Source organism: Heterodontus francisci, chromosome 1, assembly GCF_036365525.1.
Source record: "Heterodontus francisci isolate sHetFra1 chromosome 1, sHetFra1.hap1, whole genome shotgun sequence".
NCBI classification, from domain to species: Eukaryota; Metazoa; Chordata; class Chondrichthyes; order Heterodontiformes; family Heterodontidae; genus Heterodontus; species Heterodontus francisci.
The window spans coordinates 16,047,468-16,061,003 of NC_090371.1; the positions used below are offsets into that span (position 1 = coordinate 16,047,468).

The following is a 13,536-nucleotide window of genomic DNA, read 5'->3' on the forward strand; positions in this document are numbered from 1 at the left end:
TGTGTTGGAGATACGGTCCTGTCACCTGATGCCAAGGATTCTCCGGAGGCAGTGAAGATGGAATGAATTGAGACATCGCTCTTGGCTGACGTACGTTGTCCAGGCCTCGCTGCCGTAGAGCAAGGTACTGAGGACACAGGCTTGATACACTCGGACTTTTGTGTTCCGTGTCAGTGCGCCATTTTCCCACACTCTCTTGGCCAGTCTGGACATAGCAGTGGAAGCCTTTCCCATGCGCTTGTTGATTTCTGCATTGAGAGACAGGTTACTGGTGATAGTTGAGCCTAGGTAGGTGAACTCTTGAACCACTTCCAGAGCGTGGTCGCCAATATTGATGGATGGAGAATTTCTGACGTCCTGTCCCATGATGTCCGTTTTCTTGAGGCTGATGGTTAGGCCAAATTCGTTGATGGCAGCCGGAAAATGGCAGAAGAAAAATAAAGTGAAAAGTTTGAGGCAATATCTGAAGATTGTTTCGGTTCTTCAAGCTCACTGTAGAGTTCTTGATTATCGACAGTTCTTGCTATTCGTTGGGCCCCAGTATTCTTCTTAAACCTTGTTCACTATAGACTTTTCTCTCTTGGGGTTCATGTGTCTTCAGTGGATTCAGAGGCTTGTGAGAAAAAGATGGGAGCAGACAGGAGAGATCTTCTCAGTCCAGGAGCGAAGAGACTTCTGTGTTCAAACTGTTTGTATAGTTCCCTGAAAGTTCCCTGAACGTGGCAACACAGGTAGACAGGGTGGTGAAGAAGGCTTGCCTTCATCGGCCGAAGCATTGAGTACAAGAGTTGGGACGTCATGTTACAGTTGTACATAACGTTGGTTAGGCCGCATTTGGATTACTGTGTGCAGTTCTGCTCGCCACACTACAGGAAAGATGTGATTAAGCTAGAGAGGGTGCAGAAAAGATTCACAGGAGGGAGGGGTTCAGATTTTTGGGACATTGGGACCGGTTCTGGGGGAGGTGGGACTATTACAAATTGGATGGTCTACACCTGGGCCGGACTAGAACCAATGTCCTTGGGGGTGCATTTGCTAACGCTGTTGGGGAGGGTTTAAACTAATGTGGCAGGGGGATGGGAACCCAAATGAGGTCAGTGGAGAGTAAGGATGTAGCAACTAAAGCCTGTAAGGAACTAGATAATGAAGTCAGCGTGACTAAGGGAAAGAGTAGGCAGGGAACAGATGATGAAAGCAAAGGGACTGGTGGTCTGAGGTGTATTTGTTTTAATGCAAGAAGTGTAATAGGTAAGGCAGATGAACTTAGGGCTTGGATTCGTACCTGGGAGTATGATGTTATTGCTATTACTGAGACTTGGTTTAGGGAAGGGTATGATTGGCAACTAAATATCCCAGGATACCGATGCTTCAGGCGGGATAGAGAGGGAGGTAAAAGGGGTGGAGGAGTTGCATTACTGGTCAAAGAGGATATCACAGCTGTGTTGAAGGAAGGCACTATGGAGGACTTGAGCTGTGAGGCAATATGGGCAGAACTCAGAAATAGGAAGGGTGCGGTAACAATGTTGGGACTGTACTACAGGCCTCCCAACAGCGAGCGTGAGATAGAGGTACAAATATGTAAACAGATTATGGAAAGCTGTAGGAGCAACAGGGTGGTGGTGATAGGAGATTTTAATTTTCCCAACATTGACTGGGATTCACTTAATGTTAGAGGTCTAGATGGAGCAGAATTTGTAGGGAGTATCCAGGAGGGTTTTCTAGAGCAGTTTGTAAATAGTCCAACTCGGGAAGGGGCCATACTGGACCTGGTGTTGGGGAATGAGCCGGGCCAGGTGGTTGACGTTTCAGTAGGGGACTACTTTGGGAATAGTGATCACAATTCTGTAAGTTTCAGAATACTCATGGACAAAGACGAGAGTGGTCCTAAAGGAAGAGTGCTAAATTGGGGGAAGGCCAACTATACCAAAATTCGGCAAGAGCTGGGGAATGTAGATTGGGAGCAGCTGTTTGAAGGTAAATCCACATTTGATATGTGGGAGGCTTTTAAAGAGAGGTTGATTAGCGTGCAGGAGAGAAATGTTCCTGTGAAAATGAGGGGTAGAAATGGCAAGATTAGGGAACCATGGATGACAGGTGAAATTGTGAGACTAGCTGAGAGGAAAAAGGAAGCATACATAAGGTCTAGGCGGCTGAAGAAAGACGAAGCTTTGAAAGAATATCGGGATTGTCGGCGCAATCTGAAACGAGGAATTAAGAGGGCTAAAAGGGGTCATGAAATATCTTTAGCAAACAGGGTTAAGGAAAATCCCATAGCCTTTTATTCATATATAAGGAGCAAGAGGGTAACCAGAGAAAGGATTGGCCCACTCAAGGACAAAGGAGGAAAGTTATGCGTGGAGTCAGAGAAAATGGGTGAGATTCTAAATGAGTACTTTGCATCAGTATTCACTGAGGAGAGGGACATGACGGTTGTTGAGGTTAGGGACAGAGGTTTGATTACTCTAGGTCAAGTCGGCATAAGGAGGGAGGAAGTGTTGGGTATTCTAAAAGGCATTAAGGTGGACAAGTCCCTAGGTCCGGGTGGGATCTATCCCAGGTTACTGTGGGAAGCGAGAGGGGAAATAGTTGGGTCCTTAACAGATATCTTTGCAACTTCCTTAAACACGGGTGAGGTCCCGGAGGACTGAAGAATTGCTAATGTTGTCCCCTTGTTTAAGAAGGGTAGCAGGGATAATCCAGGTAATTATAGACCGGTGAGCCTGACGTCAGTGGTAGGGAAGCTTCTGGAGAAGATACTGAGGGATAGGATCTATTCCCATCTGGAAGAAAATGGGCTTATCAGTGATAGGCAACATGGTTTTGTGCAGGGAAGGTCATGTCTTACTAACTTAATAGAATTTTTTGAGGAAGTGACAAAGTTGGTTGATGAGGGAAGGGCTGTAGATGTCGTATACATGGACTTCAGTAAGGCGTTTGATAAGGTTCCCCATGGTAGGCTGATGGAGAAAGTGAAGGCGCATGGGGTCCAAGGTATACTAGCTAGATGGATAAAGAACTGGCTGGGCAACAGGAGACAGAGAGTAGCAGTGGAAGGGAGTTTCTCAAAATGGAGACGTGTGACCAGTGGTGTTCCACAGGGATCCGTGCTGGGACCACTGTTGTTTGTGATATACATAAATGATTTGGAGGAAAGTATAGGTGGTCTGATTAGCAAGTTTGCAGACGACACTAAGATTGGTGGAGTAGCAGATACTGAAGGGGACTGTCAGAGAATACAGCAGAATATAGATAGACTGGAGAGTTGGGCAGAGAAATGGCAGATGGAGTTCAATCAGGGCAAATGCGAGGTGATGCATTTTGGAAGATCTAATTCAAGAGTGAACTATACAGTAAATGGAAATGTCGTGGGGAAAATTGATGTACAGAGAGATTTGGGTGTTCAGGTCCATTGTTCCCTGAAGTTGGCAACGCAGGTCAATAGAGTGGTCAAGAAGGCATACGGCATGCTTTCCTTCATCGGACGGGGTATTGAGTACAAGAGTTGGCAGGTCATGTTACAGTTGTATAGGACTTTGGTTCGGCCACATTTGGAATACTGCGTGCAGTTCTGGTCGCCACATTACCAAAAGGATGTAGATGCTTTGGAGAGGGTGCAGAGGAGGTTCACCAGGATGTTGCCTGGTATGGAGGGCGCTAGCTATGAAGAGAGGTTGAGTAGATTAGGATTATTTTCATTATAAAGACGGAGGTTGAGGGGGGACCTGATTGAGGTGTACAAAATCATGAGAGGGAAAGACAGGGTGGATAGCAAGAAGCTTTTTCCCAGAGTGGGGGATTCAATTACAAGGGGACACGAGTTCAAAGTGAGAGGGGAAAAGTTTAGGGGGGATATGCGTGGAAAGTTCTTTACGCAGAGGGTGGTGGGTGCCTGGAACGCATTGCCAGCGGAGGTGGTAGACGCGGGCACGATAGCGTCTTTTAAGATGTATCTAGACAGATACATGAATGGGCAGGAAGTAAAGAGATACAGACCCTTAGAAAATAGGCGACAGGTTTAGATAGAGGATTTGGATCGGCGTAGGCTTGGAGGGCCGAAGGGCCTGTTCCTGTGCTGTAATTTTCTTTGTTCTTTGTTCTTTGATGTTGCCTGGTTTGGTGGGCTTGAGTTATAAAGAGATATTGGATAGGCTGGGCCTGTTTTCCCTGGAGCGAAGGAGACTGAGAGGGGACATGATAGAGGTATATAAAATTATGAGAGGCATAGATAGGGTAGATAGCCAGAGTCTGTTTCCCATGGTAGGGGTGACTAAAACGAGAGGGCACAGATTTAAGGTGAGAGGGAGAAGGTTTAAAGGGGATCAAAGGAGTGGGTATCTGGAATGAGCTGCCTGAGGAGGTGGTGGAGGCAGTAACAGGAACGGCATTTAAGAGGCATCTGGATAGGTACTTGAATGAGCAAGACATAGAGGGATTAGGAATTAATGCAGGCAGGTGGGATTAGTATAGATAGGCATTATGGTCGGCATGGACGCGGTGGGCCAAAGGGCCTGTTTCTCTGCTGTATGACTCTAATTCAGAAAACCCCAGTTTGCCAAGCAGGTTAGTCATGTGACTAACTGGTCTGACCACGTCTTCGATTGTATCACATTAGCAGTCTCTGGAATGCTCCTCTTACACACAATACCTGGTGATCAAGGTCCATTGTGGGTTGATTGTGTCAGGGAATGGTCCTTTGTCCTTCCAGTCACCATCTGTCAATATGCAAGTGTCTTTCCCAGCCACGACTGATCTGTTTAACAAGTCCTTTCTTTACTCCAGTAACAGTTTAAAATCAATGTTCATGACAAAATTAACATGCCTCATTCTTGGCATGACAGCAGTAATTGGCCGGGTTGGACTTGTCCTGGGCAATTTTCCACATTGTCAAGTAGTTGCCAGTCTTGTAGCTGTACTGGAACAGCTTGGTTCGGGGCACGGTAAGTTCTGGAGCACAAGTCTTCGGTACTACTGCCGGGATGTTGTCAGGGACCATAGCCTTTGCAGTATCCAGTGCTTTCAGTTGTTTCTTGATATCACGTGGAGTGAATTGAATTGGCTGAAGACTGGCATCTGTGATGCTGGGGACTTCAGGAGGAGGCCGAGATGGATCATCAATTCGGCACTTCTCGCTGAAGATTGTTGCAAATGTTTCAGCCTTACCCTTTGCACTGATGGGCTGGGCTTCCCCATCATTGAGAATGGGGATATTTGTGGAGCCACCTCCTCCAGTTAGTTGTTTAATTTACCAGCAACATTCACAACTGGATGTGGCAGGACTGCAGAGCTTAGATCTACTTCGTTGGTTATGGGATCGCTTAGCTCTATCGCATGCTGCTTACGCTGTTTGGCATGTAAGTAGTCCTGGGTTGTAGCTTCACCAGGTTGACCCTCATTTTGAGGCATGCCCTCCTGCACCATTGAAACAGGGTTGGTCATCCGGCTTGATGGTAATGGCAGTGTGGGGGACATGCCAGACCTTGAGGTTTCAGAATGTGGTTGCATACAATTCTGCTGCTGATGGCCCACAGCGCCTCATGGATGCATTGCTAGGTCTGTTCAAAATCTATTCCATTTAGCACAGTGGTAGTGCCACACAACACAATGGAGGGTATCCTCAATGTGAAGACGGGACTTCAGAAGGATTGTGCGGTGGTCACTCCTGCCAATACTGTCATGGATAGATACATCTGCAACAGGCAGATTGGTGAGAACGAGGTCAAGTATATTTTTCCCTCTTGTTGGTTCCCTCACCACCTGCCACAGATCCAGTCTCGCAGCTCTGTCCTTTAGGACTTGGCCAGCTCGGTCGGTTTTTGTGCTACCGAGCCACTCTTGGTGATGGACATTGAAGTCTCCCACCCAGAGTACATTCTGCACCCTAGCCACCCTCAGTGCTTCCTCTAAGTGGTGTTCGGCATGGAGAAGTACTGATTAATCAGCTGGGGGGCGGTGACAGTAGGTGGTGATCAGCAGGAGGTTTCCTTGCCCATGTTTGACCTGATGCTATGAGACTTCATGGGGTCTGGAGTTGATGTTGAGGACTCCCAGGGCAACTCCCTCCTGACAGTATACCACTGTGCCGTCACCTCTGCTGGGTCTGTCCTGCCGGTGGGACAGGGCATACCCGGGGATGGTGGTGTCTGGACATTGTCTGTAAGGTATGATTCGATGAGTATGACTATGTCAGGCTGTTGCTTGACTGGTCTGTGCATCATTGATATATCTTCCAACCCAGTAACCCTGTTCACTTCAGCTAGCTCAGCTTTCATGCCCACATAGTTGCCCTTATTTAAGTTTAAAATACTAGTCTTGGACCCACTCTTCTCTCTTTCAAACTGGATGTAAGGTTCAGTCATATTGTGATCACTGCTGTCTAGAGATACCTTTACTCTGCGGTCATGAATTAATCTTGTCACATTACACAATACCAAGTCTAATATAACCTGCTCTCTGGTTGGTTGCAGAACATGCTGCTCTAAGAAACTACCTCAAAAGCATTCTATGAACTCCTCATCCAGGCTACTATTACCAATCTGAATTTTCCAGTTTATATGTAGATTTTAAAATCACCCATGACTATTGCCATCCCTTTATCGCAAGCACCCCATATTTCTTCTGTATACTTTGTCCAACATTGTGGTTACTGTCGGGGCTTGTAGACCACTCCCACTAGTGACTTCTTTCCCCTACTATTCCTCATCTCCACCCAAACCGATTCTACATTCTGATCTCCTGAACGAAGGTCATCTCTAACTATTGCACCAGTGCCATTCTTAATTAACAGTGCTACCCCTCCACCTTTGCCTAGCTTCCTATTCTTCTTGAATGTCATATACACTTCAGTATTCAGGACCCAATCCTTGTCATTTGCAGCCAGGTCTCCGTAATGGCTATCAGATCATATTTATTTACTTCAGTGTGCGCTATCAGTTTGTCTATGTTATGAATGCTACATGCATTCAGATAAGGAGCCTTTAGTTTCGTCTTATAATCTTCGGAACATCTAGTTTTGAATGTTGGTGTGTTCTTAAATTTTTTCTCTCTGTCCCTTTGTGCCATTCGCTGACCTTCATTTCACATATTACTATTCTGCTCTCCTGCCTTGACTCTACTCCTTGATTTGCTACATCTACGCAGACTTGATCCTCACCCTACCACTGTTTAGTTTAAAGCCCTCTCTACTTCCCTAGTTATACGGTTTGTTGGAACACTGGTCCCAGCACGGTTCAGGTGCATGCTATCCAGCAGGTCAGGGAGCGTCTGTGGAGAGAGAAGCAGAGTTAACGTTTCATGTCTCTGACCTTTTATCAGAACTGGCAGTGGTTAGAAAAGTATTAGGTTTTAAGCAAGTAAAGGGGTGGGCGTGTTGGGGAAGAGAACAAAAGAGAAGGTGTGTGATAAGGCAGAGGGCAGGAAAGATTAAATAACAAAGATGGCTTGGGACAAAGGCAAAGAGAGTATTAATATGGTTGTGGTGAAAGACAAAACATTAGTCCAGAGAGAGTGTTAATGGCAGAATAATGAACAGCTCTGTCTAAAAGCACAACCTGAAAAACAGGCACATGGTTGAAAACAAAATAATTTTTTTCAAAAATTAAAAAGGCCAGTCATGCTCTGAAATTGTTGAACTCAATGTTGAGTCCACAAGGCTGTCGAGTGCCGGATCGAAAGATCAGACGCTGCTCTTCAAGGTTGATGTTCACTGCAACAGGGCAAGGACAGAAATGTGGGCATGAGATCAGGGTGGTGTGTTGAAAAGGCAAGCAACTGGAAGCTCGGGGTTATGCTTTTGGACTAAGCGGAGGTGTTCCTCAAAGTGGTCACCCACCTTATCTCAAAGCAGTTCTGCTCTGCAGTTTAATTTTGTCCTTCGTCTTATCTGACGCATCAACAAAAAACTTTTACTCTTCCTTTCAGATGTTAAGGAATGCAAGCTCCAGCAGCTCATGGGTATCAATGCCCCTCCAGATCTCCAGATCCTTCTTCCCCCTTCACTTCCCTTTGACTCCATCCCTTCTCCTAACCTGACCCCTTGCCACAGTACCCTCTGACCTTCCCATTTCTGATGCTGAACAATCTGTACTTAACGAAGGATTCAGTTTTATATCCTTACACCTCCACCTCAATGCATTTTGCGCTCAGCGTGACATTGAGCTCTTCTTCCGTTGTCTTTGCCCCCAGGCTCACTTCTTCGACCCAGAGTCCTCCCTCACTGACCAGAGGACCCTTTCACCCGCCTCCAATATTCTCCGTCCAACTGGACTCCTCCCTCTGGCCTGTTACTTTTGATCTTTATATTGAGACATCGGCAGTCTCAATTTCTCTGCTCCCCTTGTTCACTCTAACCTGTCTCCTTCCGAACTTGCTGCACTCTGTTCTCTCAGGTCTAACCCCGATATTGTGATCAAACTTGCTGACAAGGGTAGTGCTGTTGTTGTCTGGAGTACCAACCTCTACCTTGTCGAGGCTGAGCACCAACTCTCAGACACGTCCTCTATCTCCCCCTGGACCATGATCCCACCGTTGAACTTCAAGCTACTGTCTCTAGGACTGTCACTGACCTCATCTCTGGAAATATTCCCTCTACAACTTCCAACCTTATAGTTCCACAACCCCGGACAGCCTGCTTCTACCTCCTTCCCAAAATCCACGAACAGGACTGTCCTGGTAGACCTATCGTTTCAGCCTGTTCCTGTCCCGCTGAACTTATTTCTTCCTTTCTCAACTCTATCTTTTCTCTTCTCGTCCAGTCTCTTCCCACCTACATCCGTGACTCCCCTGACGCCCTACGTCATTTCGACAATTTCCAGTTTCCTGGCCCTAACCACCACCTCTTCACTGTGAACGCCCAATCTCTCTACACCTCTATCCCCCACCAGGACGGTCTCAGGGCTCTCTGCTTCTTTCCTGAACAGAGGCCCAACCAGTCCCCATCCACGACCACCTTCCTCCACCTGGCTGAACTTGTTCTTACATTGAACAACTTTTCCTTCAACTTCACACACTTCCTTCAAATGAAGGGTGTTGTTATGGGTACCTGCATGGGTCCTAGTTATGCCTCTATTTTTGTGGGGTATGTTGAACATTTCTTGATCCAGCCTTACTCAGGCCCCCTCCCTCACCTCTTTTTCTGGTACATTGATGATTATATTGGTGCTGCTTCCTGCTCTCGCTCTGAACTGGAAAAGGTCATCAACTTTGCTTCCAATTTCCACCCTTCTCTCACCTGTGTATGGTCGATTTCCGACACTTCCCTTCCTCAACTTCTCCGTATCCAGCTCTGGGGATAGGCTGTCCACTAATATTCACAGCTACCTTGACTCCACTTCCTCACACCCTGCCTCCTGTAAGGACTCCATTCCACTCTCCCACTTTCTCCGTCTCTGACGCATCTGTTCTGATGATGCAACCTTCCACAAGAATGCTTCTGACATGTCTTCCTTTTTCCGCAACCGAGGATCCTCCCCACTGAGGTTGACAGGGCCCTCAACCTTCTCTGACCCATTTCCCTCACTTCTTAATAAAAGCAAAATACTGCGGATGCTGGAAATCTGAAACAAAAACAAGAAATGCTGGATTCACTCAGCAGGTCTGGCAGCATCTGTGGAAAGAGAAGCAGAGTTAACGTTTCGGGTCAGTGACCCTTCTTCGGAACTGACAAATATTAGAAAAGTCACAGATTATAAACAAGTGAGGTGGGGGTTGGGCAAGAGATAACAAAGGAGAAGGTGCAGATTGGACCAGGCCACATAGCTGACCAAAAGGTCACGGAGCAAAGGCAAACAATATGTTAATGGTGTTTTGAAAGACAAAGCATTAGTACAGATTAGGTGTGAATATACTGAATATAGAACATCAGCAAGTGCAAACCTGAAGAAAAACAACCTGAAAAAAAACAGTGGGTAAGCAAACTGAACAAACTAAGATGAAATGAAATGAAAGTTTGCTTACCCACTGTTTTTTTCAGGTTGTTTTTCTTCAGGTTTGCACTTGCTGATGTTCTATATTCAGTATATTCACACCTAATCTGTACTAATGCTTTGTCTTTCAAAACACCATTAACATATTGTTTGCCTTTGCTCCGTGACCTTTTGGTCAGCTATGTGGCCTGGTCCAATCTGCACCTTCTCCTTTGTTATCTCTTGCCCAACCCCCACCTCACTTGTTTATAATCTGTAACTTTTCTAATATTTGTCAGTTCCGAAGAAGGGTCACTGACCCGAAACGTTAACTCTGCTTCTCTTTCCACAGATGCTGCCAGACCTGCTGAGTGAATCCAGCATTTCTTGTTTTTGTCCCTCACTTCTTACTTCACCCCTTCCCCTCCCTCCTAGATCGGCAACAGGGTTCCCCTTGTCCTCACTTTCCACCCCCCCCAACCTCCACATCTAAAGGATTATCCTCCACCATTTCCACCACCTCCAGCATGATGCCTCCACCAAACATATGTTCCCGTCCCCTCCGAAGGGATCGTTCCCTCCGTGGCAGCCTGGTCCACTGTTCCATGACCCCTGACACCTTGTCCCCTTCCCACTGCACCTTTCCATGCAATTGCAGGAAGTGTAATATATGCCCTTTTACCTATTCTCTCCAACACCTAAAACCCCAAACACTCCTTCCAGGTGAAGCAGCATTTTGTATGTGCTTCCTTCGATTTAGTATTCTGTATTCGCCGCTCACAGTGCTTCCGCCTCTACATTGGGGAGACCAAACGTAGATTGGGTGACCTCTTTGCAGAACACATCCGCTCAGTCCAAAGTCATGACCCCAAGCTTCCAGTTGCTTGCCACTTCAACACCACCACCACCCCCCACCCCCGCTCCCTTGGCCTGCTGCAGTCTTCCAGTGAACATCAACGCAAGCTCAAGGAGCAGCACCTGATTTTTCGATTAAGCATTTTACAGCTTTGCGAACATTGAGTTCAACAATTTCAGAGCATGACTGGCCTTTTTTAATTTTATTTTTAATTTTTAAAGTTATTTTATTTTTTAACCGCGTGTCTGTTTTTCAGGTTATGCTTTTGAACAGAGCTGTTCATTATTCTGCCATTAACACTCTCTCTGAACTAATGCTTTGACTTTCACCACAACCATTAATGCTCTCTTTGCCTTTGCGCCAAGACATCTTTGTTATTTAATCTTTCCTACCTTCTGCCTTATCATACACCTTCTCTTTTGTTCTCTTCCCCGCCCCCTCAACCCTTTCACTTGCTTAAACCTCTTACTTTTCTAACTTTTGCAAGTTCTGATGAAAGGTCATAGATCTGAAACATTAACTCTGCTTCTCTCTCCACAGTTGCTCCCTGACCTGCTGAGTATTTCCAGCACTTTGAACAAAGAATAAAGAACAGTACAGCACAGGAACAGGCCATTCGGCCCCCCAAGCCTGCGCCGATCTTGATGCCTGTCTGTACTAAAACCTTCTGCACTTCCGGGGACCATATCTCTCTATTCCCATCCTACTCATGTATTTCTCAAGATGCCTCTTAAAAGTCGCTATCGTACCTGCTTCCACCACCTCCCCCAGCAGCAGGTTCCAGGCACTCACCACCTTCTGTGTAAACAACTTGCCTCGCACATCCCCTCTAAACTTTGCCCCTTGCACCTTAAACCTATGTCCCCTAGTAACTGACTCTTCCACCCTGGGAAAAAGCTTCTGACTATCCACTCTGTCCATGCCACTCATAACTTTGTAAACCTCCATCATGTCGCCCCTCCACCTCCGTCGTTCCAGTGAAAACAATCCAAGTTTATCCAACCTCTCCTCATAGCTAATGCCCTCCAGACCAGGCAACATCCTGGTAAACCTCTTCTGTACCCTCTCCACGTCCTTCTGGTAGTGTGGCGACCAGAATTGCACGCAATATTCAAAGTGTGGCCTAACTAAAGTTCTGTACAGCTGCAGCATGACTTGCCAATTTTTATACTCTATGCCCCGACCGATGAAGGCAAGCATGCCATATGCCTTCTTGACTACCTTATCCACCTGCATTGCCACTTTCAGTGACCTGTGGACCTGTACGCCCAGATCTCTCTGCTTGTCAATACTCCTAAGGGTTCTGCCATTTACTGTATACTTCCCACCTGTATTAGATCTTCCAAAATGCATTACCTTACATTTGTCCGGATTAAAATCCATCTGCCATTTCTCCGCCCAAGTCTCCAACCGATCTATATCCTCTGACAATCCTCATCACTATCCGCAACTCCACCAACCTTTGTGTCATCCGCAAGCTTACTAATAAGACCAGCTACATTTTCCTCCAAATCATTTATATATACTACAAACAGCAAATGTCCCAGCACTGATCCCTGCGGAACACCACTAGTCACAGCCTTCCATTCAGGAAAGCACCCTTCCACTGCTACCCTCTGTCTTCTATGACCGAGCCAGTTCTGTATCCATCTTGCCAGCTCACCTCTGATCCCATGTGACTTCACCTTTTGTACCAGTCTGCCATGAGGGACCTTGTCAAAGGCTTTACTGAAGTCCATATGGACAACATCCACTGCCCTTCCTTCATCGATCATCTTCGTCCCTTCCTCAAAAAACTCAATCAAATTAGTGAGACACGAATTCCCCTTCACAAAACCATGCTGCCTCTCGCTAATAAGTTCATTTGTTTCCAAATGGGAGTAAATCCTGTCCCAAAGAATCCTCTCTAATAATTCCTCTACCACTGACGTAAGGCTCACCGGCCTATAATTTCCTGGATTATTCTTGCTACCCTTCTTAAACAAAGGAACAACATTGGCTATTCTCCAGTCCTCTGGGACCTCACCTGTAGCCAATGCGGAGGAAAAGATTTCTGTCAAGGCCCCAGCAATTTCTTCCCTTGCCTCCCTCAGTATTCTGGGGTAGATCCCATCAGGCCCTGGGGACTTATCTACCTTAATGCTTTGCAAGATGCCCAACACCTCCTTTTTGATAACGACATGACCCAGACTATCTACACTCCCTTCCCGAGGCTCATCATCTACCAAGTCCTTCTCTTTGGTGAATACTGATGCAAAGTACTCATTTAGTACCTCGCCCATTTCCTCTGGCTCCACACATAGATTCCCTCTGTCCTTGAGTGGGCCAACCCTTTCCCTGGTTACCCTCTTGCTCTTTATATACGTATAAAAAGCCTTGGGATTCTCCTTAATCCTGTTTGCCAATGACTTTTCATGACCCCTTTTAGCCCTCCTGACTCCTTGCTAAAGTTCCTTCCTACTGTCTTTATATTCCTCAAGGGATTCATCTGTTCCTAGCCTTGCAGCCCTTACGAATGCTTCCTATTTCTTTTTGACTGGGCTCACAATATCCCGTGTTATCCAAGGTTCCCGAAACTTGCCACACTTATCCTTCTTCCTCACAGGAACATGCCGGTCCTGGATTCTAATCAATTGACGTTTGAAAGACTCCCACATGTCAGATGTTGATTTACCCTCAAACAGCCGCCCCCAATCTAAATTCTTCAGTTCCTGCCTAATATTGTTATAATTAGCCTTCCCCCCAATTTAGCACTTTCACCCGAGGCCTACTCTTATCCTT

The 13,536-nt window shown here is 46.3% G+C and overlaps 1 protein-coding gene across 1 annotated transcript in view; it reads left to right on the plus strand.

Moving 5' to 3' along the window:
* The window catches only part of sema4f (sema domain, immunoglobulin domain (Ig), transmembrane domain (TM) and short cytoplasmic domain, (semaphorin) 4F), a 314,213-nt gene that overhangs the window by 292,867 nt on the left and 7,810 nt on the right, over positions 1-13,536 (plus strand). The window lies entirely within an intron of this gene.